Here is a 22729-nt window from a genome sequence, read left to right as displayed (position 1 = left end):
TCCTTCCTTCCTATGAAGTTGACATTTTGGAAGAGTAATGGTCAGGTCTTTTATAAGATATCTCTCCATTTGGATTTCTCTGATATTTTCCTCAAGAACAGACTAGGATTAGGAATTTTGGAGAAGAATACCACAGGGGTGAAGTGCCCTTCTCATTGCATCATATCCAAGGGTATATAGTAACAACATGGTTTATTACAGATAATGGCAACTTTGATTACTTAGAAAAGATGGTGTTTTCCAAGACTCTCCATGGGAAAGTTGCTGTTTTTCCCTTTCCATAGTCTGTTCTTTGGAAGTGAGTCACTATGTCCGGCCAATATCCAAGGTTGGGAGGGAATTAACCTTCACTTCCTAAATAGGGAAGTATCTACATATATTATTTGGAAATCTATAAAGAAAATACTTCTACCCTCATTTATTTAGTTATTTTAGTATTTATTTATATTAGCATGGACTTATGTATATTTATTTTATACTTTGAATGCTGGTAGAATACTATGTTATTTATATTGTTGCTTAAATTCTTCCAGCTTTGGCCATTGGAAGCTCTTTAAGATTGGTTCCTATGAACCTTTGACAAACCCCAATCCTTTTTTTGGGGGGGGGGCAGGGGATGGGCCGCGATACTTACTTGCTTTCTGGCACTGTAAGATGCTCCAGGCTCATGTTGTAGTTTCTCTGTCCCAACCCTAGAATCAGTCATTTCTCCAAGGATCCCTGGTTCTTTTCTTTAAGGAATGGTATTAGAGCCCCAAAACTGGGCACAGGTCTGCTTGGTGCTTTTGGGGTATCACTGCTCCCACGCAGTCTCAAGGACAAAGCTAGGAAACTATGTGTGTATGCTAATCAGCGTATACATGCATATCTATAATCGCTTCTGTGTCTGTCTGTGTATACTAAGCTACATGTGAGCGCATACTGATGTCTGACTAACCAAGTTCCAGAAGGTTCATGCTCCCCCTGTCCTCTTGCTTATTTGTAATGTCTTTCTCTGGCAGTGAGAAACCTGGCTCAGAGGATAAAACATGTTGATAATTCTAATATTTTTAATTATTTGTGTGTGTGAGAATTTTGATCCTCTTGCATATATTTGAGTATTAACAAGGAAATTCAAAACAATGTCGGCACTGATTTATCCCAAACTGCTGGCTCCATAAAAATATAATCCATATGCATATCAATGAATGGAGATACTAAAAGAGTCCAATGTGCCCTCGAAACATCATAGAAAAAGTTTATATTATGTTCAGTGCAACGAATATTCAGCGTATTTTATTGTTTTCAAATTCTCTTCAAATTAGTAAAACCTCAGGTTATATGCAAAAAGCTTGGCCCAGCATGATAGAAGCAGATGTAAATACTGTGTGAGTCTCCGATTTTTTAAACAATTTTATTGACATATCAAAACCGCACATATTTAAAGTATGGAATTTGATAAGTTTTCACATGTGTGAAACTATCACCCCAATCAAAATTATGAACACATCTTTTATTTCAAAAGCTTCTTCATGGCTCTTGATAAATAGTAGCAAGTTGGTGAATTTGCAAATATGGAATGTTTGAAAAATGAAGATCGACAGTATTTGTCCATCTTTATACTAATGCGGCAGTGTTTTTGATTACTGATCTTTATGTTAAGTCTTGAAATCAGGGACTTAGTTCTCCTGTTCTTCTTTTGAAAAGTTTTTGGCTACTTTAGGTTGTCGGGCTTTACATGTGAAGTTTAAAATCAGCTCAACAATTCTTACAGGAAAAGCCTGTTGGGATTCTGATTAGGACAGCATTGAATCTATAGATCAATTTGTCTATTGTTTTCAGTTTCAGTGTATTTCCTCTCATTATATTTCTGATAATTAATATTTCCTTGTCTTCTACTTACTTTCATTTTAATGTTCTCTCCTTTTAAATAATTTATAAAGGGGAAAGCTGATACTACTACTTTGAGACCTTTCTTCTCTTCTAATTTACTAGTTTAATGCTATGAATTTCCTCCTAAGTACACTGCTGATTTAGCAGTATCCCATGCATTTTTATATGTTGTGTTTTATTTTTTTTTCAGTTTAAATACTTTTAAATTGTCTGTTTGGTTATTCTTGTTTGGCCTGTGGCTTTGTTAGAAGTATGTTATTTAGTTCCTTAATATTTGGAGATTTTTCAGAGATCACTGTGTTATTGATGTCTTATTTAATTCCATTATGTTCTGAAGATATACTTAACATAATGTAAATTCTTCACATTTACTGGGGCTCTTTGGAATGTCCAGAATGTAATCTATCTTGGCAAATCTACCTTAAGAAGAATGTGTATTCTGCTGTTTTTGGATGAAAAACTCTGTATCAATTAGTGGAGTTAATTGATAGTGTTGTTCAAATTTCTGTGTGTACCCATTTTGTCTGCTTATTCTATTGATTATTGAGATGTGAATATTCAACTACACTGACTAAAATTGTGGATTTGTCCATTTTATGTTACAGTCTATGAGTTTTTGCTTATGTGTTTTGAAGTCCATTTTCAGGTGCATCAATGTTGAGAATGGTTATGTACTCATGATTAGCCTATCTATTTACCATTATGAAATGACCTTATTTATCCCTGGTAATATTCTTTAAGATCTACTTTGTTTGATATTAATACTAATATACTAATATTAATACTAATTAATACTAATACACCAGCTTTCTTTCGATTGTGCTAGCGTGGTATATTATCTCCCATCTTTGCACTGTGGTGTATTTAAATTTGAAGTGCTTTTTCTATAGGCAGAATATAGTTGGGCCTACCTTTTTAAAAATTGAATCTGATTATCTCTATCTTTTAAGTGTGGTATTTAGAGTATTTATATTTAATATGATTATTGTCATGGCTGGGTTTAAATATATTATCTTCCCATTTGTTTTCTACTTATCCATATGTTCTTTATTTCCCCACTTACCTTTTTTTCTGCCTTCTTTTTGATTAATTAAATATTTGTTTCTTTTTACCTATTTCATTGATTAACTATAATGTTTTGCTGTTTTAATTTCAGTAGTTGCTTTAGGTTTATAGTGTATCTCTTTATTTATCACAGTCTACCTCCAACTGCTATTTTACTACTTCATGTTAATAAAGTGATGGGTACCTTAGAGATATAATCTAATTGACTGCCCACAAACTTCATGTCAGGCAAGTATTCCTGTTGTTATTCCTGAAGAAATTAAAACATCGTTTTCTGAGGATCAATCAACTATTTTGACATATGACTAAATTTAAATTTGGGGAAAGGGGAAATGAGTCAGTGCCGCTATTTTCACTTTGACAGGTTTACAGAATAATAGAGAGGAAAATGGCTATGTGTAACATTTTAGCTAGGGAGACATGGCTTTAAAGCTCCCCATCTGTTTCATAAATCCCAAATGTTTGGAACAACTTGAAAGAATTAGTGCAATGTGCTTTTTATTCATTTTAAAAATCAGAAATAAAGAATCTCAGCTACCAAGATTCAGCTAGATATGAATATTTTTAAAACAACAACAACAAAAACCCTACAAAGGAATGAACTCCATTCTGCATGTGGTGTTCTTCTCATCTCAGAAGCTGCTGCAATTCTTAATTTATATATATTTTTATGTTCAATGCTTCTTCATCTGGGAGTCAGTTTTCTCTCTTTTCTGACGTTTTAATTTGTGATGTGAAACACATTCCCTGTAGAGGACACCAGGAAGCTCCCGGGTGGTTGGAAGGGGCTGTGTATGGGCAGAGGGGACAGATGTTTGTCATGGCGGAGATAGGGACATTTTCCAATGTGGCCCCATTTATAGGAAGGGAGTGTTTACCTTTAGTTAATTACTATGTGACCCCATTGGCAAAATTCGATAGCCTAAAAAATTCAATTGGCCTAAATTCAACGAGTGGTTTCTATGTGAGGCTTGTAGACCTCAGAATCACTATTTTATACTTGTACCATGTAAGCATCCAGGGCCACTAGATGAAGGGTTTAACCATTCAGCAATGAAAGAAATTCTAAACCAATAGTTTTAAACTTGGGGCTGCTGCAACCCCCAGGAATATATGGATATGCTTTAGGTACATATATACATTTTCCAGGAATAAAGGCCCATGGTTTTCATCAGCTTATAAAGGGGACTGGGGCTCAAGAGAGCTTAAGAACTTTTACACAAAGAAGACTTCTCTCCAAAGACTTCTCTCCAATTACAGAGAAAATCGCTCAACAAAGGTGACAAGGTTTGGTCAATAAGTGTAATTCAGGCCCCATTTTGAACATATTCATTTGGAGCTCTAACATGGACATGAACCTGGACTTGACTAATGGGGATATTGTATTAAGTTAGCAGTGGATTCATAGAAGCCGGTAAAATGGGATAAAAAATTTAATTATTGAATTAATTAGAATAATCAAATATTGTTTTCTGACACTTAATTTTTCAGATGTAGGAAGCAAGTGACAAGAAAGAAAATTATTATTGATTAGTCAAAACACTTCCTCTGAGGTGTTTTGAGGTCAGGTGACTTCTGTGGGTTTGGTTCCTGGCACAGAACTAGAGATGGTCAGAAAGGTGACCCTGAGGCAAAATGTGGTCGGAGCAGTGATGGCGAACCTTTTGAGCTCGGCGTGTCAGCATTTTGAAAAACCCTAACTTAACTCTGGTGCCGTGTCACATATAGAATTTTTTGATATTTGCAACCATAGTAAAACAAAGACTTATATTTCTGATTTTTATTTTATATATTTAAATGCCATTTAACAAAGAAAAATCAACCAAAAAAATGAGTTCGCGTGTCACCTATGACACGCGTGTCATAGGTTCGCCATCACTGGGTCAGAGCCTTCAGAGATTAAACTTTGTTTCAGAGGCAGCGAGCTGGGCTGATGCATGTTAAAAAGACTTCAACAGAGTGGAAATAAAAATGAGGTTTCTGGTTAACTCTAAAAGAATGAGAAAGGTCAGGCTCATTTCCTGAACAACATTTGCTGGTTAACGTTTCACAGTAAGAGGGCCTCTGTGTATGGTACTCGATATCTCACTTTTTCCTGTTCTCGTGCTGGCCCTTTGCGGATAGAAGGCATTCCATGAGGAGGGGATCATCTTGTCTAAGAATTTGGGGTGAATGATTCATGGTAGCCTCAATATCAGGGTGTGTGTGTGTGTGGGGGGGGTGGGGTGGGGATGGTTCCCAGCAGTAGCAGCAGCAACTAACACAGTGGTAATATTCAACACAACCACTATTTTTGGGTCACTTAACGCCATGCCAGACACCATGCTATGTCCTCCTCCTTCAGCCCCTAAATGAGGTAACTCTCCTTCTGACAGGTGTCATCCTACACTCTTCAGTGGGGATCACCCCCATGTGCTGGGCATGTGGGGTTTCATCTTTCAACTACAAGTTTCCCCCTCAGATGCACACATATAACTTTTGAGTTTTCTGGGTTCGTATTCTTGTAAGCATTTCAAATTATGCTCGTGGAGCAGAATCCCAGCTAACGTGGACTCACTTTGCTCTTGACACTCGCCCTGGTCAGCCAGATTAGACCTGCTTACCTTCAAAACCTCCTACAATCCTAATGTTAACTAACATGTAGGGCATGATATTGTCTGACACCGTGAATGCACTTTCATTAGGTATGAACCAGGTTCTCTTGACTGGCTCCATTTTTATATGACAAAGCTGAGACTTGTAAGGCTTTGTTGATTTGCCTATTTTAGTGAAGCCAGGATTTCTGACTCCAGGAACTTTGCTCTTTTATTTTTCTTCTTTCACACCCTTTCTTCTCCACCCCGCTTTTTTGGTACCTTATGGCAAATGTTAAACATCTACAAAAGTAGACAGACTAGTATAGCAAACTCCCATGTACCTTTTACTCAGCTTAAAAAATTTTGAGTTTCTGGTCACACTCATTTCACTATACACTGGTGCCCCCCATTCCTTATTACCTGGAAGCCAATCCTAGGTAGGCATGTAGCCTTTCACCTGTAAATATTGCAATACGGATCTGTAGCAGAAGCTCTTGGTGCCCTGTGTCACCTCTGCATGTCCATCTCTGATTTCAGATGTGGCTGTGGCAGAAGTTTCTGTGTGAGCACAAGCTTTCACCGATAGTAACATCACTCCTCAAGTATGTGTCGTGTATGTTTCTGCTTTCAGCCTCAGAATCTTCTGAAATGTGGGGAATCATCAACACTGGAGTTACCAGCTCATCCAACGGGAAATGGGTGGAGGGGAGATAATGTCCCAACCTCCTGTCAGTAGATGGACAATTCTGGGGTGCATTTGGGACCTTCTCAGAGGTCTGTATAGACTCGAACCCCCATTGCCCACTGCTGTGACCTTGTAACACGACCTTTGACTGGCTTTTGCTCTTCCTCTGACTTACTCTTCCTGATGCCTCACTCTTGCTTCCTGGAATTACCTCCCCACAAAAAATGACCTGAACTCAGGTCCTTTTCTCAGGCTCTGGTTTTAGGAACAGCTCCATATTTCTAGGCCTTTCTACGTCTTTTTAGGGAACAGAACGTGGAGATCTGTTTTATTTGTTTGTCTTTCTTAAAATAAAATACAGCTTGAGTTCATACTGATACTTCTTTAAACCAGCACTGTTTTTCTTAATTGAGGATGGATCACGAGAATTCTCGTGTTTTCTGTTCTAAGGCTTGTGGCCAATCACGAGAATTCTTTAAAAAGATATTAGCTTGTAAGAACGTGTAATAAATAACTTCAAAATGCAATGGGTATTTAATTTTAAAGCGTGCCTTTAACATTTATGTAAAACATTTTTTGTACTCATCCAATAGAAACTTATCTGGCCACTGGGTAAAGCTAGCAATAAAACTACTGGTCCACAATGTGTTAAGATATTCGATCTCACAGTTGTACCTCTTTTCTCCACTTTGAGAAATCCAGTTCTCAAGGATACCTGAGATACTACAATTAGAAAATCACATAATGACTTGTTTGCTTTATCCCATAATACATATAAAAATCTAAAAATAGCTATTTCAACATAATCACTAACAACATGTTTACTGTAACCAGTTTGAAACTTGGATTTTGTTTTGTAACTTTTTTTTGTCCTTAGAGTTTATCCTGCAAGGGATGTGCCTTATAAAAGGCACCTGATATTTTTTCTGTGTAAGAGAACATGAGGTATAAAGGAGTCTCATCAGAAAACAGAGGGTGAGGGCATGAACGGGTTTGAGGTGGGGGGCCAAGGAGTCTCATCAGAAAACAGAGGGTGAGGGCATGAATGGGTTTGAGGTGCGGGGACATGGGGGGATAAGGACACATATGTAATACCTTAATCAATAAAGAAAAAAAGAACACAGGTCTGTTGCACACACTGCCATGTCCATTTGGAATTTAGGGCTTCCCATTGACATAGGAGCAACCAGAGATTCTTAATGTGAACCTGATCCAGGTTGAGGGCCCAGCCTCAACATAGGGCCATTTTACACGTGAGCCTTCAGTGCTGTGGCCCCTCTGTCCATCTTGAGTTGACAACAGAAGCCCAACTTAAGGAATTAAGAAATTTCTTGTATCAAAAGTCAAGGAGACATTCTCTTCTTACCTGTTAGTTTGGAGCAAATCTGCCCTTGGAAATAAGGACCCTCTAAAAGAAAAATAAGTCCATGCCTCATATTTATCTGGTGGCTACCACTATGCCTACTGTGCAGGCCCAGTTTCTGGGACCATGGAGGTTATAAATAGCCTCCTCCACCAGCTATTTATCCTACTACTTACCCCCCCCTTTTTTTTTAAAAAAAAGAAACGATTTTATAGCTAAAAGTCATTAAAACCCATTGGCTTGATTTATCTCTCAACCCTATATACACACATCTACCCATCCATGAAATGGTCATAATTCTAAAAGACCCTCAATAAAACAACACAAACAGCTCCTATATGCCAGGCTCTATAGCAGACTTTGGGATATAGAGAAGAATAAGGCACAATTAGCCTTATTTTGATTCTTGTATATTTTCTCTTCTCATTGCTCAGATGGCTGCCAAGTTGCACAGGCAGTCCAAAGACAGAAGACCATAAAAATGTTTGGGCAGATCGGTGATTCCATTCTCTATCCCTCATCTGCAAAATTAATGCTGCTAGTGGGGTGGAGGCGGGTGAGGCAAGACTGTTTCAAATTATCCAGATGCCCCTGGCTTCCTGTCTGAGCTATGCATCGATAAGTAGTTTCAGAGGAAGAGATAAATTGACAGTTTAACGCATTGTGCAATATCTGGAGGGGGCAGATAGTCAATACTCATTGTATCTGCAACTAGGTACAGATTCTTGGAGGCTCTGGGTTGTCTCCAGGCTGCCCCAACTTTTTGTGTTCTCTCCAACCCTGACAGTGCCTACAATCAAGCTCCTCTGTCCGATAAGGGTGGATTCCTCTCTGCTTCGTGGAATTGATGGCAGGTGAAATTGCAGGACATGAGAGAGTCTATCAATTTAATTTCCTCTGGACAAGTAATCCTGCTTGGTAGAGAAATAGCCTTGAAAAAGACAGGCTTAAAATTGAGAAAAGAATAAGATTCCCCATCCATACATTTTGAACTGTAAAACAAAGTCACCGAAAAGAAAATAGAGAGCCTGCCCTGGGAACCAGACGTATTGATTCATCAGTGTGGTATTTAAAAAAGGAAGGAGGCGTGGCTCAGTGGTTGAGCGTCAACCTACAAACTGGGAGGTCATGGTTCGATTCCTTGTCAGGGCATATGCATGGGTTGCGGGCTCGATCCCCAGTGTGGGGTGTGCAGGAGGCAGCTGATCAATGATTCTCTCTCATCATTGATGTTTCTATCTTCCTCTCCCTCTCTTTTCCCCTCTGAAATCAATAAAAATATATATTTTTTAAAGGAAAGAAAGAAGAATGCTTCAATTTTATCCTGTGGCACATGTGCCCAGGGAGAGGCAGTGGGAGATTCAGAATCTAGGAAAATGAACAATGAACTTTTCATTACCAACTTTAATTTTCCTCTTTCTCTCCTCTGCTTCTTTCACAGAAACTCGGCAAATGTCCTTTTTCTACTTGGCTGGGCTTTTCTTCCACCCCTTCTTGCACTGAAGAGTCCCTGAAGTTTTCCCCAAATTGTGCTTAAGTCTCTGCCTGGAGCTTTTTCCCCTGCTTCTCACCTGCTAATTTCCCCTCATCCTTCAGGTCCCTGATCAGACATCACCCCCTCTGGGAAGATTTTTCCTCCAGAAGTGGATTGGTTGTCCTTCTTCTGAGCTTCCTTCACAATGTCACAGCACAGATAATCATCTTTTTAGAAGTCAGTCTCTTTCTCAAGACTGAAGGCTTCTTGAGTGCAGGCAGGGTCAAGTTTGATCTCCATATCCTCACTGCCACATCATGCACCTGGATTACAGGAGGTGTTCAGTTCAATTTGTATGAAAGGTGATGAGATGAATGAATGCCTGACAGCTGTGAAAAAAGCTTCCCTTGGAGCATACTCTGATGACCATGACTTAGCCATCTTGCCTGAGCACCTGCCTGTTGTCTTTTATACAATTCATCAAGCAACTCAATCAGGTAAGGTTTTCTGGCTGGATGTGTTCAATGTCCTCTGGCAATGAGATGGCCTGGCCAGGTCATGCCCTAGCTTAGCATCCTCTCATGGTCCCTCACTGCCAACTCACTCAGGTCTCAGTGAGTTAGCGAATCATCCACATCTCTTTGTGGTTGGAACTCAGGTGGTCTTTCCAGCCCCATTTTGTGCTTCTGTCTCTCCATTATCCCAGACACACTTCTTCTGGTCATACATATTAAGCTGTTTCCTTTGCCATAATGCTCTACTTTCGTTCTCTGCCTAGAGAATTCCAACTCTTCCTTTATGATCCCACACAAATGTCACTTTCTCTGAGAAGCCTTTGCAGATTTCTTCAGAGAGCTCTTCAGGTGCTTTCCTGTGTAACCTTAACAGTTTGTCATGTTGACCCCAGTCCAACTGGGGAGACAGGTTTGTTAAAGAGAAATCTTACACAGTATAAGTGATGTTTCCACACATGCTGTGCTTTAGCCATTACAGTACTCTCCCCTCCCTAAAAATAGTCTATGTTAGGCTCTTAATCAATGTTTGTTGCAAAACAGAATGGCAGGCAAGCAGAACAGGTTATAGAGTGTTATTCCTTAGGGTCTTTTATTCCTCCAGGAGAAGTGAGCGACATCACAGCAAGTCAGTAAGGAGACAAGTCTCCTTCTCATCACTCAGGTTTGCGCTCACAGGGCATCTCCTCTGAGAGGCCTTTGGTTGGCCACTTGTCTAGATGCGGTCCTGTTGCCCTATGTTGTTTCTTTGTGATACTCCCAGTCTTTATTTTGCTTTTTCTAGTCTGAATTCTCTATGGAATTGGTAACTCTAACTTGAGCCCTTTATGGAAGACAGTCTTAAATTAGTGTCCTTTTTTCCATGTCTCTGTAGTGAGGGTTTTGCTCACTATGGGTAGATGCCATGCCTCATGGATGAATATATTTCCACAACAGTAGCACCAGGCCAAGCCCTCACCTCAGATATGATGGGTGGCTGTTGCCAAAGTGCACCAGTGCCCCAGGACACTGTCCCTATATACGTGGTCTCATTTAATCCTTGTAATGATGCTCTCTAGGAGTAGAAATTATTTTACAAGCAAGGACATTGAGATCAGAGAGTCTGCGTCATCTACCCAAAGCCACACAACAGATAACAGCCAGAACTGGGACTCTACCAGGATTCAGCCTGAGCCTTTTCAGCCTGTATCTGGCTTGGAGAATGTGCTCCCAGCAGAAGGATACTCAAAGCCAAGGCTCAGTGGCCATTGATGGTAGACATGGAATCCTGCTTCTGAAACTATTATCATTCTCAGATCCATACACTTTAGACTGGCTTCTAAGTGCCAGCAACAGATGGCTCTCTACCTCAGGGCCCATTAGAAGGTCACGAGTTAGGGAATTCTGGGTCCTCATAAGTGTGCCAAAATTCACTGGCTAGGAACAGGACAAGAGTTGTTGTGCTCTGCTGTGTTCTGTCTTGGGACTCAGAGCAGCTGGGGGAGAAACAGGGAGAGGAGGCAGTCAAGTAGTTTAAGTTCCTGCCAGCAATAGACGCAATATCTCTTCCCTTGAGTTTAGCATCTTGGAGGAAAAAAAAGTCCTAATTTTAGAAAGAACTCTTTATTTCTAGATATTTACAAGTTCCCTTTTGATCGGAAAGAACACCATGGAATTTAGTTTTAAGTTATTTATCTTTTTAAACAGAATTGAAAAGAAGAAAATAAAGGTCACTTGTATAGAAAGAGGCTAGATATAACAAATGTTACTAGTGGTTATCTTCGTTAGAGGGATTATTATGTTTTAAAAACATCTGTGATCAGGCTTTATATATATTTTTAATCCTGATTTATTTATTTAACACATCACAAGCTTTATTCACATATCCTTACATATTCCTCATGAACATAATTTTCACTGACAGCATCATAAATACTTTATGGACATACCATAATTTGCTACCATTTTTCTAGCATTGGACATTGAAATTCTTTCCAGTGCTATGTTTCACTGCATTCCTGATAGCTGTGGTGGAGATTTTGTTTTCATGGTGGCCACTGGGAAGTGACCAACTTGTTAATTATCTTAATGGTCGTCCTAAATAGCCATTCCAAATTTCCATGTGTTTATCGTGTCACGACACCATGTGAAACTCCCTCCGGAGGTCATTATGGCTAAACAATGATCCACGAGGACTTTCAACACAGTCTTTGTCATATTTATGCTTTCTAGGAAAGGATTGCTCTCCCACAACTAAGTTTTCTGAATTAATGCAGTTCTCCGTGGAAGCGTAGGGGAAACAAGATCTCTTATTTAATGAGGGACCATCAGCTCAGTTAATGCGGATTTCCACATCACCCAACAGAGCTTTGGAAATAATATTCTTTTGCTTTTGTGTGTATTCCTGTGGAATAATGATGTTAACACCTCCAGGAGACTTGACATCCAAGCCTGAAGTGGAGACTGTCATTAGTTAAAAAATCATGATTATGTGAATTTAATCAAGCTTTTCTCTCTGGCAGAGTTTATTGCCATCCTTTTTAATTCATCAATGCCTTGTTCTTACTCCCTCCCCTCCTTCCCAATAGAGTTGGCTGGTAAAGTTACTGCAGTTAATTAAAAAAAATGGAATTGAGACAGGGTGAAGAGGTAAGAAGCAACTTTTTAAGGAGATAGCGTTGAAATGGCCCAGATTCTGTTGAGGTGCCCATCAGCCTGGTTCTCTGGCCTTGGTGGAATCATGCCTCTGTCCCCTCATGCTCCTTTGGTTTCCTGGACTTGCCTTCTGTGGAGCAGTACCTCATTCTCTGGATTTTCTCTTTACCTTAAAAATCACAAAGGGATATTATTGAGCACTTTTAGACCTGCGAGAGCCAATGATGAAGCCAAGAGGTGACCTTGACTCCTCTATCTCCAAAGTCACCCTCAATAGTAATAATCCTATTGGTGAGAAAAATGACAGCAAAAACAGAGACAAATAGCATTTTCTTAGTCTGATGGAAAGCATCTTTAGAAAATGTTTCCATTCCTATTGATCCGAATCACATGCTGTGGGAAAAGTGAATGTGCTTGCTGTGCAAAGGCAGCTTCACAACAACCGTTTGCCAACTAGCGTGCTGCCATCAGGCCCCTCCTGCGGACACATCCTGGATCTGCGTAAAGAAGTGGCTTTTAATTGACTTTTGGATTATGGGTCTCTTTGAGACTCTGATGGAAGCTGTGGTTGCTCTGCCAAACTCAAGGTGTGTGCAGATTTAGTGCTGCGACTCAGTTCTGCTGCTCCAATCCCAGTGTCATTCAAAATATTCCTTGTTTACTGGGCCTTTAAAACAAATGCCATCTTTTAAAATGTATTAATTTTGATGAATGCAGACCTAGCAACTTTTTAAAAATATAATTTCAGAGAGAGGAAGGGAGAGGGAGAGAGATGGAAACATCAATGCTGAGAGAGAATCATCCATCAGCTACCTCCTGCAACCTGGGCATGTGCACTGACCAGGAATTGAACCGTGACCTCCTGGTTCATGGGTCAACACTCAACCACTGAACCACACCGCCAAGCACAAAATACCATCTTTATAACAATTGTTTTCTTTAGCAACTTCCTAAAAATATCTTCTCTTCCGTTGCTCTTTATATTTTATGGCAAAACATATTATCCAAAGTCCCAAGTCAGAGTAGATTCAATGGGGCAGTATCCTTGGAGAGAAGTCAAAACTACTTCCTGAAAACAAAAGTAAAGTGAGTGTTTTGGACCCGCTGTGGGGAAAACTGTTTGGTGTTGGACACGAACAAAATCCCTGTGTCAATGGGGTCTCATCTCAGTGGCGCTGCAGAGGACCGTTCCATGGCCGGGAACACAGATTGTCCTGTGGGATTCCAAAGCATTTCATTTCAGTGTTTCATTGCCCTAATTTTTCCAAAATGGCGAGAGACATTTCCTGCACCTCAGTGTTTCTCAAGGCAAATATTATTCTCTTACCCTCCAAAGAAATCTACTATGAAAACTTTGGAACAAAAATAAATGAACCCATCCTCTGTTTACTGTAATTCCCTTAATTGCTAAATTATCCCATGCTGTTTGTCTTTCTACGATATTTTTGTGAAGTTGAGACCTGGAACAGGTGAGGTTCTCTGGGTTGTGTCAACAGGATTATCACAAATCCTCTTTTTAATAGCTCTGCGTGCCCTGGCATACATCAAAGTCCCAGTTTCAGCTGCCAGACTCTCCATATTCGTGAATTATCTGCATATAAAAACTAGGGTTTTATTTACATATGGATTAAAATACAAAGTGATGTGAGTTTTCCTCCAGTTTATGTTCTTCAAAGTAGGGGTATAAATGGGCTACGTTTTCCATGCAATTTTATTTTTTATTTTTTTCCCCTCCCCCCGCCCCCACCGTCTCGCAATTTTATTTTAACTTATATTTGAAAGCATAGTTTACTTTTTCCTAAGTATAAACATAGTATGTGCTTATTGTGAAAATTGGAAAATGCAAGATAATAAGAACAAAAACATCTTCCAGAAATTTGCCACTCAGTTGCATCTTGATGTGCTGACATTATCATAAGGCTTTCCCCCCAGAAGTTGTCAGGATTCTGTATATACAATTTTATTCTTTTCTTTAAATTTAATATGATGATATTTGCATTTTACAATGTTTTAAGATATTGTTTCTATATCATTTTTAAGAGCTGAATAATATTCCATCACAAATGTGCATTATAGTCATATAGGGACTATTTAGAATGTTTCCTTTTATTAATTTTATTATTTTTTTGCTGCTGTTGATTACACTGTGTTGAAGATTTTTGTGCATTAAGTGTTGGGTAACTGCCCTTAAATACTTACTGGAAGTGGTATGACTAGTTCAAATGGTTCTTTCTTTAAAAAAATTACCTTTATTGTTGAAAGTATTACAGATCCCCTCCCCGCCCCCATTACGCCCTCTTCCCTACTCCTGCCCCCTTCCCAGGCCTTCATAGCACTATTGTCTGTGTCCATGGGTTATGCATATATGCATCTAAGTTCTTTGGTTAGTCTCTTCCCACTCCCCCCTCCCACACATACCTTCCTTCTGAGAATCGTCAGTCTGTTGTATGTCTCTGGATCTATTTTGTTTGTTAGTTTATTTTGTTCATTAGAGTGAGATCATGTGATATTTGTCTTTCTCTGACTGGCTTATTTTGCTTAGCATAATACTCTCCAGGTCCCTCCATACTGTCTCAAAGCGTAAGAGATATTTCTTTTTTACAGCTGCATAGTATTCCATTGTGTAAACGTACCACAGCTTTTCCACTGTGTAAATGTATCACTGAAGGGCACTTGGGCTGTTTCCAGATCTTAGCTATTGTAAATTGCACTGCTATGAACTTAGGGGTGCATACATTCTTTCTGATTGGTGTTTCGGGTTTCTTAGGATATATTTCTAGAAGTGGAATCACTGGGTCAAACAGCAGTTTTATATTTAATTTTTGGAGGAAACTCCATACTGTTTTCCATAATGGCTGCACCAGTCTGTATTCTCACCAGCAGTGTACTAGGGTTACTATTTCTCTACATCCTCGCCAGCACTTGTTGCTTGTTGATTTATTAATAGGAGTCATTCTGGCAGGTGTGAGGTGGTACTCATTGTTGGTTTAATTTGCAGCTCTCTGACTTAGTGATGTTGAACATTTTCTCATGTGCCTCTTTTCCATTTGTATGTCCTCTTTGGAGAAGTGACTATTTAGGTCCTCTGCCCACTTTTAATTGGATTGTTTGTCTTCCTTTTGTCGAGTTGTATGAGTACCTTATTTGGAAATTAACCCCTTATTAGATGTATCATTGGCAACTATGTTCTGCCATACAGTGGATTCCCTCAAAGGGTTCTTTTTAAGGTTTTTTATACAAATGACTGGTTTACAGTCTAATATAGTCAAACCAATTCACACTCACTAGCACACTGTGGGGATGTTCATTACATCCCAACTTTACCAACCTTGATGTTTATATTTTCTCAGATCTTATAGACAAGGGTAGAATCTCATTGTTATGTAAACCTAAACATTTTTTATTGCAAGTGAGATCAAACTTTTTCCATATGGTTTTTAACTAGCTGTAGTTCTTTTTCAATAAACTTTCTTTCAGTCATTCCATGGGTTGTAGTTTAAGATTGGAGGTGTGGATTCCCTCAAAGCGTTCTTTTTAAGGTTTTTTTTTAAATACAAATGACTGGTTTACAGTCTAATATAGTCAAACCAATTCACACTCACTAGCACACTGTGGGGATGTTCATTACATCCCAACTTTGCCAACCTTGATGTTTATATTTTCTCAAATCTTATAGACAAGGGTAGAATTTCATTGTTATGTAAACTTAAACATTTTTTATTACAAGTGAGATCAAACTTTTTCCATATGGTTTTTAACTAGCTGTAGTTCTTTTTCAATAAACTTTCTTTCAGTCATTTCATGGGTTGTAGTTTAAGATTGGAGCTGGGACCATGAGATTTGCCATTGTAGGAGGCTTGTCTGTAATAGAACATAACAGAAATACAAAGCCACAGTGCTTTTCTTTATATCAAATGGACTCTGCCAGTCCTCTTTAGAGATGCATGAGATTTTAAGTTGATATAAAATTTTCTACTTATGACTGTGGGGAACCAGTCTGAAATGAACTCCTACTGAAATGCCAAATGTTGGTTACTGGGGGTGGGGTCTCATTTGGAATGACTGAAATAATGTTCTGTCATTCGCCTGGGGGTTGTCCTAAGAGGTTGGGCAATGGCTCGAGCTGAGGTCTAGCACAGTGGAGGTGGTCCTGAACAGCTTCCACTCGACATATGCCAGTAATGAGATGTCTACGCCTGAGGGTTCAGTTTAATTGGTGTCTTCCTTCTTCTCTGCTCCCATGGAGAGGCATATCCACTTAGGACATTTAAATGGTGCCTTCTCTGAAGTCTTCTGTCCTGTGTTATCTCTGAGAAATAAAATCTCCATCTTGCAGGGCTTATGTAACTGGAAATATTTGACACTTGGCAGTTCCCAGAATGGATTAAATTATTTTGTAAAGGAACCCCCCCCCCAAAAAAAGTGAAATGACTTAACATTAAAATCTAGCAAGTTGATGTGATCTTCCATCATCTCATTGCATTGTGACCCATTCTGAGTTAACAACAAATGTGCCCTCCTTGTTGTACTCATGCTGCCAAGACTTGACCCAGCCATTTGCTGTTTATGTTGTCCTTAGAAAACTGAGGCCTGAGAGAAGAAGTCATTTGTGTGGCTCTACACAGAGTTGAGCTATTGGTCTCTAAGTTCCTCTGCAATGCATTTTGTATACTCTTAGACTTCATGACCCGTTCTCAGAAGGAAACATCCTTTGAATTGTATTTTGATTGTAGGCTCTCATCTGCTTCTAATTTGTTGCCTGGTCTCCTTGTGACCTAGGACATTGCATATTTGAGATGAATGCCTGGGTCAGGGGTATAATCTGTGACTTGGGAGCAGCTTTCCTCTTTATGAGCCCAAAAGGCCTCTACAGGTGCCAGGAGCCCTTCCTCAGTTTCATATGCTGTTGTGCTGTCTTATATACAGTCACTGTATCTTTTTGACCCCCACCCAGAAGTCTACATTCGGAGGCTCTCTGGAACTTCCCATCTGATTCTAGTTTAGATTGGTGTCCCACATAAAAAAAAGTTGAGATGTCCATTTGCCATCAGGAAGTCCTGGGAACTGGAACTCCATAAAGAGCTCAGACTACAGGGCTAGGTCAAAACCAAGAAAATGAAGCCATGTGTACTTACAGCTAGAAGCCACCTTGTGGATGGGTGGTTTCTCATGGGAGAGAGGGTAGATTAAAGCAAACAGCATGACTAAAATAAAAAAAACACAAAAATCTCCACAACATCCTTTTAAACATAGAATAAATTTGGAAAACAAAATCTTTTAATTCATTCAACAAGTGCTTATTGAGTGTCCTCATCCCGCCACTAAGGTGGTTTCTCATGGGAGAGAGGGTAGATTAAAGCAAACAGCATGACTAAAATAAAAAAAACACAAAAATCTCCACAACATCCTTTTAAACATAGAATAAATTTGGAAAACAAAATCTTTTAATTCATTCAACAAGTGCTTATTGAGTGTCCTCATCTGCCCGCCACTAATTGTGCCAATCTAAGACTAGAGAGGCAAGATAGTAGTGAGTGTTCTGCTTGGGCTCAGCCCCGAAACCATAGATTTAAGACAGGAACTAAAAGAAAAGAAAAAGATAAGCAGAAGAAAGGACACCTGGATAGTTTGATGGTAGAGAAATAACAGATTACTAGGTAGAAGATATATGTATTAGCTTTCAATTTGTCACAAATTATCACAAATTTAGTGGCTTAAAAAACACACAAATTTATTTTCTTACAATTCTGGAAATCAAAAGTCCTCAAATGGATCAGCAGGGCTGCATTCCTTCTGGATGCTTTATGGAAGAATCAGTTTCCTTGCCTTTTCTAGCTTTTAGAGGCCATCTGCATTCCTTGGCTCATGGCCCATCGTCCACCTTCAAAGCCAACAGCATAATGTCTTCCAGTCTCTCTTTGTCCCTCTACTTCCCTTGTTACACTGTTTTCTGTTTTGTGAGGCTCCTTGTGATTACATGGAATCCATCTAGATAATCCAGGATAATCTTTCAAATCCCTTAACTTAATCACCTCTGCAAAATCCTTTTTGCCATATTCAGAACATATTCACAGGTTCTGGGGATCAGAGCATAGTCAGTCATCTTTGGGGACCATCATTCAGCCTACCATAATACAACAGAAAGGAAATAGGACATTTTGAGACATGGTAAATTATCCTTCACAGTTATTTATTTTGGGGGCAAGGATAGCAGAAACAGATAGTGTCTCCTCTCACACTCCATCTTGGTGTCTCCCCCTGGCCCCAATAGAATACACATGATGGCTATTTCCAATAAGTCTACAGAAAGAAGAATTGCAAGCAAAGAGTAAAAGACAGGGAGGACTCCTGATTTACAATTCTTCCAATTAGAAATGTGTCCAGTCAATGAAAGTGCAGTGCCAGGCAGGCCCACTTTAATAAGATACAAATTAATGACCTGTGGAAGAGGGTTGCATGGTAACTGAAGAAAGATGGGCATTTTCTCCATAGGACTGCTCTTATTCTGCCAGGCCTGGGGTATAGGAGTCGGGGAGTGATTTAGTTAGGTCTCTTGCCATCAGATCTAAGAGGTCCCCTCTACTACATGCTCCCCACCCCCCACCATGCACACACAAGCACACACATACCATTCACATTTATATACATATCCATAGAAATGCCATTTCTATAATTTTTAATTAATAGATTTTTCGGAGCAATTTTAGGTTCCCCTGTTATCAACATATACATTAGTGTGGTACATTTCTTACAATCGATAAGCCAATATTGACAGATTATTATTAACTAAAGTCCATAATTTACACTGTTATAAAAATCTATGAATTTTTGAAACATGTATAATGACTTGTATCCACCATTACAGTATCATCCAGAATAGTTTTTACTGCTGTAAAAATCCCCTCTATTTTACCCCTATCATTTTAAAATTTCCTTTCCTGTGAATTTTAGTAAAATTTTGGGTTCTTTCATACTAATCAATGTGTGGCTTCCTCAAAACTCTGTAGTTTAGTGTTCATGGGTACACTATGTCTTGTCACAATCCTATATGGATTCATTTAGAGAAGTTTTGCTCTGGAGCTGGAAGTATGCTGGAGTTGCTTCATTGTATGCATCTCTTTCCAACTCTGAATTCAGTGAGGTGAAGCTGGTAGTTCGAAATCAGCCATGGTAGAAGTATTTATTCCATGTAAATCAGCAAATGCTACAAATTAGGTCTTTGCCCTCAAGAGAGCCAGTTATTAAACACTGACTAGCACAATACTTCCTGGAGTTCTTCCTTTTTCCTTCTTTATGGCTGGGAAATGGCAGAACCAGAGCATTTGCTTGGGAGCCAGAGATGAAAGCTACAGGTTGGGCACAGCTGGATCAATTCCATGACTTGTGTTCTTGACAACTTTGTAGGGCAAGGGCCATCCTGCAAACCCTGGGCTGCTCAACTATACACCTATAGGAAAGAAAGATCAATTTATATTTTCTTTGAGCTAAGGTATTGTGAGATCTTTTTGTCATAGCAGCTTTTCTTATACCCGATTAATACAACCTGCTCCTTTCTTGCCTGTTCATTCTGCTCAACACTCCCTCACCTATCCCCACCCCAGATTTAGAATGAGAACATTCACTTACTTATATACACATGAGATTGCATCTATTTTTAACCTCTACAGTCCATTTTCCAAATAGAAGCCAGAGTGATATCTTATCAGATCATGTCATTCTCTCACTTAAAGCTTTCCAAAGGAATCAAACCCAGAATCTTTACCATGATCTAGCCCCTTCCCACTCCATCAGTCTCCTCTTACATGTTTCTCACTCACCAGGTTTGAGTTAGTATGCTGGTCTGCCTTCTGCTCTGGGAACATGCCAAGATCACCCACTTGTTAGGAATGATGGCTGACTCCTTATCATTTAGTTTTCAGCTCTTGGAAGTCTTCTCCTCTCATGACTTTTTATTTCATTGCTGTTTTATTTCTCTATAGGGCATTATAGACTTTGTCACCACCTGAAAGGATCTTGTTTATTGATTGGGTTAGTTGTTTATAATCTGTCTTTTCCAGATAGATATAAGATCCATGAAGGTAGGCATTCATCTATTTTATTTACTTTTGGGCACCAAGGGAATGCTAGTAAACAACCAGCGTGGATTCTCTATAAATATTTAACAAATAAATACCTGTTCATACAATGGAGCCTTGCCTCTGTCCTCAAAGAGCTTTTCATCAATCTGCTGGTAGCATTGAAGCCAGGCTGCCAGCAAGCGTAGAACAATTTCACATGACACATTCTGGGATACAGTCTTCAGGGACAAACTGAGAATTAATTATAATACCAAAGCAACCCAATGTATTTATATAACTTAATTGAATTTAACTTAATTTCCTGAAAGACTGTAGTCCCCTTCCCCCTTTTTCCTTTGAGAATTTCTACTTCATGAGAAGGTGAAATTGAAAAACTATTCAGATTTTCATCAAGAAGTTTGTTAAAAAACAGAGAAGGAGAGAGAACAATGACTTTTCCAAGCCAGTATTTAATCTGACTCTGTTGAATTTTTACAAATGTCTTTCTGGTGATGCTGAAGAGGTCTTCTTGCTTTCATCAGTTAGGAAGGGGAGCTGATCAGCCAGATGTGAAAGTGCTGGCAGCTGTTTCTCAGAAAACCCATTTTACACGCCTTACATCTAAGACTTCCACTGAAACTCTTCAGGGCCGGCCTCTGAAAAGAGTGAAATGTCTTTAGAAATCTTTCCACCGTCTTTATTCCACAGTTACTGTCAGTCTCTGGCACTCCAGGCTCAGATGTGCAGGGAAACCTCCCCGTCTCTTGAATCATTGGTGCCCTTTCCATTAGACTGCAGAGCCCCACCAACTGTGCAAAGAAGTTGTCTCTTGATGTGTCGACTGCTCTCCAGAAAGGGAGAATTTCCCCAGCCCCCTCTCAAGCTGTGACTGGGAACGGTACTGCAGGGGTGGATTTGCCAAATGGCTGTCAGAGTTGACAGGGGGGCAGTGTCAGCAGGGAGCCCGAGTTGCCTTTGGTGATGTGATCTTTCCTCCTGCACTTGTCCTTGGGTTCCCTCCTACTGTTCTGCACCAATGACACAGATCTAAGCTCCAGGAAACAGGCAAGTTATTCCCCAGCTGATTCTTCCAGTAAATGGTGAGAATAAGCCAGATCTCCCTCTTTATTTTTATTTATTTTAATGATTACCTACTAATACAGGTAATCAAACATTTATACAAGCATCTGTCTTTTGTGTTCAAAACAGGATGCATTCCTCTCAGAAGTACATACTGTCCATTGCCTTAAAAGGGAAGACCTAAGTAATAACCAATGACCTGTTAGAAATATTATTTCAGTGTAAAAGCCACCAATGTAATGAATGCCCTTGGTTATCAGAAGGCATTTGATAACCAGATCTCTCTTTTTAGAGCCTGTCTGAACCCACTTATAGAAATAGGGGGTGGGTGATAGGGTTTGCTTCAAGGTTGACTTACTCAGGGAGGAGTTTGCTATGAGTGACTCTGGATTTAGATTTCTCTCCTTTATTATCAGATAGCTTCTCAGGACAGACCTGTTTCTCTCACTGCCAAAGGGGCCCTCATGACAAGGAAACATGGAATAGGAGAGCCCACTAATTAGAAACTTGGAAATAAGTGCTCTAATTTGCATATTCATATTTATGATTCATGTTGCTGTTTGTTGTGGGAAACAGTAATTGAAAATGATAATGCAACAGAGCTCTATAGATATTTCAACATTTCAAAGAGAAATCCACCCTGCCCCCATCATACCAAGTCGAGGATGGCAAGCACTTGGTACATGGGTGCCACTTCCTCTATCTCTGCCACAGCAGACATTGCCGAATGATCCCAGCTTTCTTTCTTGCTGAGCTGAAATACAGCTGGAGAATCCTTCTGAACACAGTGTTCTCAACAGCCACTCTAATCTATCAGGAATGTCATGCAAAATGAAAGCCATTTGCCATTCCTGTTTCAAGTTAATGAGGTCTACTGTATGAGTGTGAGCCCAGGTGCCACCTGGGATAGCCTCAGCTGCAATGTCCTCATGTTTTTAATTTCGATTCCAGACTCACCTTTTTGGGGACGCAGTTTCCTGCCCAAAGTGAATCAGCCCTCCTGTTTCCCCCTTCACCAATGTTTCTTTCTGGGCTCACTTGAGTGTGGATATAAGGGCAGCTGTTGAGGGCACCTCTTCCCATGGCCTTTAAAAGTCAAGTCCTGATAAATTAGTCCTCCCAAAGACAAGTACATTGGAGGTGGGGTCTTGCCCCACCTTCCTTAAGGAATCTGTGGTGCAATCACACATTTACTTTCTGAAATCCCATGTATTGGAACAGATCTTGTAGAATGAATTTGAGGCAGATTCTCAGCAGACTAAGCTACTGGCCCAGAGCCATCATCCATGTTCCCACTGCAGTGTCCTGTGACTGATCTTCTTATTTTAGAGAATTGTACGAGTTTTGCAGTAAATTATCAGGAAGGTCTGGTTCCTGAAATCAGCCGAAGGCTAATTAAGGTTTCTTGGGG

At 39.6% G+C, this 22729-nt stretch overlaps 1 long non-coding RNA gene across 2 annotated transcripts in view; it reads left to right on the top strand.

Moving 5' to 3' along the window:
• The window catches only part of LOC102249751, a 192357-nt gene that overhangs the window by 144305 nt on the left and 25323 nt on the right, over nucleotides 1–22729 (top strand). Inside the window, exon 1 of one of the 2 annotated variants that reach the window (XR_001363760.1) lies at nucleotides 10146–10211. The exons of the other annotated variant lie outside the window; for it this stretch is intronic. This is a non-coding gene — a long non-coding RNA (uncharacterized LOC102249751). Of the gene's footprint in view, nucleotides 1–10145; nucleotides 10212–22729 lie in introns of those variants that run through there. 2 annotated transcript variants of the gene reach the window in all.

The sequence above is a fragment of the Myotis brandtii genome, unplaced genomic scaffold (genome assembly GCF_000412655.1).
Source record: "Myotis brandtii unplaced genomic scaffold, ASM41265v1 scaffold441, whole genome shotgun sequence".
Lineage (NCBI taxonomy): Eukaryota > Metazoa > Chordata > Mammalia > Chiroptera > Vespertilionidae > Myotis > Myotis brandtii.
The sequence above is the reverse complement of the archived record's forward strand: the minus strand, read 5'-3'. Positions and strand labels throughout refer to the sequence as shown.